Genomic DNA, 5858 nt, shown 5'->3' with positions numbered 1-5858 from the left:
TTCAAGAAACCCACAGACGGAAAGCTGAGACAGTCCTGACACTGGAGAAGGGCTGGAGTTTAATCCAGCCATTTCACTCAACAGGTATTTACTGAGTATCTACTATGTGCCAGGCACTGGGGAGACAGTGGTGAACAGAGATAGTCTTTGCTGTCATGGAGGCACCGACCCTAGAAAACAGGAGGCCCTCTGTGGGGGCCTTTGTGTCTTTTCCCTCGGTTGGTGGTGAACAGTTGTCCCTGGTCCCGCCCTGAGAGCCTGGAGCACAGAGGCAGAGTTCAGGGGCTGTCCACTGCACATTTGTTTCCTACAGAGCCCTTCCCGGCTGGGCCTTTGACTCCACCTGTCTCAGGGCCTCTGAGCTTTTCCCCTGGGCAGCTGTCTCTCCCCTGCTTTTTGGCATTGGCCACAGTTCTCAATCCTGGCTGCCCATCAGCAACTCTAGAAGACCCTTCATGAAGCACAGGCCCCATCCCAGGACGGTCAGATTCTGCCCGTGTGGGCTGGGGTCCTGGCCTCCGGAGATTTTAAAGCTCTCCAGGTCTTTCTGAAGCAATTGTACGTTCAGATTCTGGCTCCAAGGCCTACAGGGACGGCCTAAAGGCATTTGTCCCAGATATGACCTGGAGCTGGTGCCGAGGGCTGGGCATGGGGGTTTCTAAAGAAGACTGAGGGCCTCAAAGACGGGTCAGAGGAGAGAGGACTGAGCCCCACTGGTCTAGGTGTGCATGGTCTAGCTCGGTTGTGGGGCTGATAATTGCATAAGGAGGTCAGTGAGAAGGAGGAATCTTTTGCCTTCTTTCCAAGCCACCCCCAGAGCCCTCTGTCTTCTCAGGGCTGCAGCAGGCTCCTGGGTCAGAGCCTGGTTCTCTGAGGTCAAGGAGGAGAAGTGGAAGAGAGAAGGAATGGGACAGCCCTGGCTTCTTTCTCTCCTCTCCCTCTTCAATCCTGCTCATCTTTAAAGGCACAGTTCAAATTTTATCTCTTCCAGGAAGCCTTCCCTGACTGCCCAGATCAAAATTAACTAATCAATGCCTCATAGGACTTTCACAAGGACTTCGTCTGGATTCGCTTTGTATACCTGACTCATCAAGCTTAGATGTGGAAATGACCTGCAAGTTGGCCAACTCTCATCTGCTTTAGGCTGGCCTGTGTGTACATCTCATACGTGTGCACCCCTCACCCTGAGGCCAGAGCCCCAAGTATAGGAGCACACTTCCTTCACTCCCATTACTCCGATTGGGGGGCGGGCAAGTCCTGGGCCCCTGGAGGACTGAGAACACCACTGACTTGGGCTCCTCTGACCCTCAGCCCAGTGTCAGGACTCTGGGGCTTTCCCCTGGGGGAACCAGGTGACAATGTGCCCTATCCCTCCCTCAGAGGGACTGGACGCTTCTACCAGAAAACCTGAGCACAATTCTGGGCAAACAGCCCTCTTTGTGAATGTGTGGGGCCAGATCAGGGCTCAGCTTGGAAAGGATTGTGGGCCCCTTTCCCCCCCACGTAATGCAAGAAAACCACATCAGAAAATAAGTAAAAATGCCCAAAAAAGACTCTGATTTTCCCCAGGATGACCTTTTCATTTTTTAAATATCACACTTCTTTGGGGGTGTCTTGCTCTGCTGGTGACCTCAGCAGCACGTGTTACTTTGTGTACTGGGAAATCCAGTTTTGCACTCTGTGTGTGTAGATAGGTTTCCACACATGGGTTATATATGCACACAGCAGGTGCACACACACACACACACACACACACACACATCACATTAACTAGTGGTTCTCAGCTATGGCTGCACATTAGGGACACCTGGGGAGTAACAAAATCCCAGCGCTCAGGCCACCTTCCAGTTAAAATAAAAAAAGAACTTCTAGGGGTAGGATCCAGATGTCAGTAGTTTGCAAATCTCCCCCCGTGATTGCAGTGTACCATCACACCTGAGAACCATGGGTGTAGACTGCTTGTCTGATGCAATCCCTCTCCTGAGCAGTTAACAAAGTGAGTGTTCGGACTCTGAAACTGTTAAGGGACCCCGCTTGGAGAGAAGCAGGTGGCAAAGGCTTAGCCTGGATGTAGGGTCCTTACTTGCCAAGGGAGAGTGTGGGACTCAGAATGGTTTTGACCAACACTCTCCCTTAGAAAATTCTTAGAAAAAGCTCTGACAGCATTGGGTATGTCAGGAAGGAGAGGAAGAAATACGCTTCCCTGGGAGAATCTGGGCCCCATGTCCTGGAGCTCTGAGTATCCATACACCACAGCTGCTCCTTTTTTTTTTTTTTTCTGTGTTCCTCTTTTTATGATGGGCATCAGCCAAGGGGACTCCTGCCCACCTCCCACAGGAGACAGCAGCCGGTTTGAGCTGCTGGGGAGCTGAGATTAGAGAGGGATTAGTGAGTGTGGTTTGGAGGGGCTCTGGGGTCTTGCAGCCAGCTCAGGAGTCTGAGGTCCAAAGATAGCAAATGCGAGAAGGAGCAGACAAGACTTTGTGTGGAAAGGGGGGAGAGATAAGGGAGGAGGAACGGTGGGCAAGCTGCCGCTTGGGCCACAAAAAGTTCATGTATTGGTACTAATTTTTTTAAATGTAATTACACAACTGAAACATTCCTTTTTAAAAAAATACGTATCAGTTTTTAAGTTTATTTATTTATTTTGAGAGAGGGAGGGGCAGAGAGAGAGAGAAAGAGAGAGCGAATCCCAAGCAGACTCCATGCTGTCATTGCAAAGCCTGACACGGGGTACCAACCCACGAACCGTGAGGTCACGACCTGAGCCAAAATCAAGAGTCAGATGCTTAACCGACTGAGCCACCCAGGGGCCCCACACAACGGAACTATTCTTGTAAAGATATGGACAATGTTGAAATATACCGATTAAAAAACAATGAAAAGTTCTCCCTTTCCTCACATTTCCTCCCTAATTCTGCTTCCCGCCATTATCATTTTGGTATATAGCCTTTCAGACCATTTTCTATATATACAGGTTTCTATATACGTTGCTTTTCTTGTTTTTTTAAAACTTGGGTTATGCTCTACAGTTGTCTTTTAAACAGTACACTCCCTGCCTGTTCATAAGTCAGACCTACTTTACTCCTTTTGACAGGTGCATAGAAGTCCATGGCCTGTGACTCTTATAGGCACACAGCCTGCCGTCAGCAACTTGTTCAGGTATTTCCGTGGGATACGGTCCTAAAAGCGGAATGGCTGGTTCTGAAAGTACATGCATTCCTAAACGGGTTGGATTTTGTACAGTCATCCCACCAGAACATCCTCTTCCTCCTAACCTCATCAGCACTAGGACTTGCTGGTAACCTTTTATATCACATTTCCCAAGGTAGACGGGGCATGTGAGCAGAGTTTAAACACAGTGCAGTTTGGTGGGGGCCCTGTTAGCCTCCAGGGGCCTGTTTTCTAGCTGTGATAAAGATGGGGGGCAGGGAGTGATTTCTGGCAGCAATATGCAAGAGGAAAGAAGGAAGACCCCGGGCTGGGGCCACCACTCTTTCTGTGGGGTGGGAAGAGCTTCAGCGACAAGAGGGCAGGATGGGGTTTCCCTGCGGCTCCCGAAGCCCCCGCCCAGGGGCCAGCAAGGTGGGGTTAATGTCGCAGGCGGATGAGGCCCTTAACCGTCCCCCCTCCAATCCCAGCCCTGCCGCTCACTAACTGCGGGTTTCTGAGCAGGCCGCCTAACCTCTCCCGGCCTCTGTTTCCCCACCTGTTGATTTAGGGTGATGGAGCTGATCTTCCTCAGCATCTTGGGCAAGGGTAAAATGACTTGATACTTGTAAAGTTTAGAACGTTGCCTTGCAGTAAATGTCAGCGTGGAGTGACCTTTCAGTTGGGAAATCATTCCTGGCTGCCCGCATGCGCACTCCAACTCCTCTCCTTGGGGTAACCGCTGTTGGCAGTCCGCGTATCATTCCAGACTTTCTGCATGCGGGTGCGTGTGACAGTTATAAATATTCCTGTGTGCCTACTCCATCAGTTAGGAGTTTTCTTTCTTTAAAGAAAAATTTTTAAAGCAACTTTATGTTTTGAACAGGCATTACATCCACATGGTATAAAATTTAAAAAGTAAAAAAGGGTATACAGTGAAAAATAAGCATCCTTCTCAGTTTCCTAGCTGGACAGGCCCCCATTGTTATCAATTTCTTGAGTATCCTTCCAGAGATATTTCGAGCATTTTTATAAACATGTAAGTTTATGCATTATTTTTCCTCACACAAATGATAGCGTACTTTACATAATCTGCATTTCTTTTTTTCATTTAATGATCTGTCTTGGGTATGTATATCTTTTCCTATCATAGATAGTTATTTTTTTTAAATGTTGGCGGCACCATATTTCACAGTTAGAAGTACCATTACTTCTTTAATCCCTTTTTAAAGGAAATTTAGATTTTCTAATATGTTGCTTATAAATGAAGCTGTAATAAATATCCTTACTATAAAGAATGTTCATTTGGGGCTCCCGGGTGGCTCAGTCAGTTGGGCGGCCGACTTCGACTCAGGTCATGATCTCACAGTTTGTGAGTTCGAGCCCCACATCGGACTGTCTGCTGTTAGCACAGAGCCTGCTTAGGATCCTCTGTTCACCTCTCCTCTCTGCCCCTCCCTGCTCACGATCTCTCTCTCTCTCTCTCAAAAATAAATAAACATTAAAAGAAAAGTCTTTGTTTTGGAGTGAAAGAAAACCTAGCTAAAATGGACTTAAACCAATACGCAAAATGGAGTTTGAAAGTTTAGTGACTGCACACATCCAGATCGCACGCTGACTTCAGTTAAGGGTTGGTGCAGCCACTCGCTGTCCTCACAGACCTGGTTCGCTTTTTTTTGTCTTTTGTGTGCGTGGCCTTTCTCTTCAGGCTCCACTCAATGTTTGCTCCCCTGCCCCCTTCACCCACTCTAGGGTCTTCCCACATGGCACAAAAAGGCTGCCACAATGCTGGGCCTCTGTCCTCAGACCACAACTCTGTCTGAGGCGAGGGTGACTGTGTCCTCTGTAGCCTCTCCAAGAGAGGGAGGAAAGACTTGTCCCTGGAAACCCGGCAAATCACAGTATCTTCTACACTGTCCTGTCCCTTGTCTTTTTCCTTTTAACATTATATCAGGGACATCGTTCCGAGGTGGTGTATATACACATACATTCATGCTTTTTGTAATCACTTCATGTACTTAGCCGCGCAGTCAGCATGGCATCTTTTATTACTCTCTCTTGGATGGACATTTTGGCGTTTCCATTAAAAACAAAATGACCTGGAGTGCCTGGCTGGCTCAGTCTGTAGAGCATGTGACTCTCGATTCAGGGTTGTGAGTTCGAGCCCCACGTTGGGTGTAGAGATTACTTACAAATAAAATCTTAAAATAATGAACAAGTTGCTTTTCCTCCCTGGCTGCTTGAAGCTCAGCCACCATCGTGGACGACACCATAACCATCCGGACCAGGAAGCTCAGGACCAACCAACTACCTCAGTGGCAGAAACAGATGCTCCTTGATGTTCTTCAGCCCGGAAAGGCAACGGTACCTGAGACGGAAAGTCGAGAAAAACTAGCCAAAGCGTACAAGCCCACACCAGATGTCATTTTCGTATTTGGATTCAGAGCCCATTTTGGTGGTGGCAAGACAACTGGCTTTGGCGTGATTTACGATTCCTTGGATGACGCGAAGCAAAGTGAACCCAAACATAGACTTGCAAGACACGGCCTGTGTGAGAAGGAACAAGACCTCAGGGAAAGAGCGAAAGGAGAGCGAGAACAGGATGAAGAAAGTCAAGGGGGACTTAATAGCTGCTGCTGGCGCTGACAAAAAGCTCGAGCCGGAGACGGGACAGCAGAAGGAGCAGAGATTCTGCAGTGACTTTATCT

The 5858-nt window shown here is 48.3% G+C and overlaps 1 long non-coding RNA gene across 1 annotated transcript; it reads right to left on the bottom strand.

Annotated features, from left to right (window-relative positions):
* Positions 1 to 1205: 1205 nt before the first annotated feature.
* LOC131517548 (uncharacterized) lies at positions 1206 to 4078 on the bottom strand. The gene is made up of 3 exons (XR_009264642.1): positions 3710 to 4078; positions 3081 to 3222; positions 1206 to 2763 (listed from the first exon to the last, which is right to left on the bottom strand). It is a non-coding gene; the product is annotated as an uncharacterized LOC131517548 (long non-coding RNA).
* Between the last annotated feature and the right edge of the window lie 1780 nt (positions 4079 to 5858).

The sequence above is a fragment of the Neofelis nebulosa genome, chromosome 7 (assembly GCF_028018385.1).
Source record: "Neofelis nebulosa isolate mNeoNeb1 chromosome 7, mNeoNeb1.pri, whole genome shotgun sequence".
NCBI classification, from domain to species: Eukaryota; Metazoa; Chordata; class Mammalia; order Carnivora; family Felidae; genus Neofelis; species Neofelis nebulosa.
The sequence above is the reverse complement of the archived record's forward strand: the minus strand, read 5'-3'. Positions and strand labels throughout refer to the sequence as shown.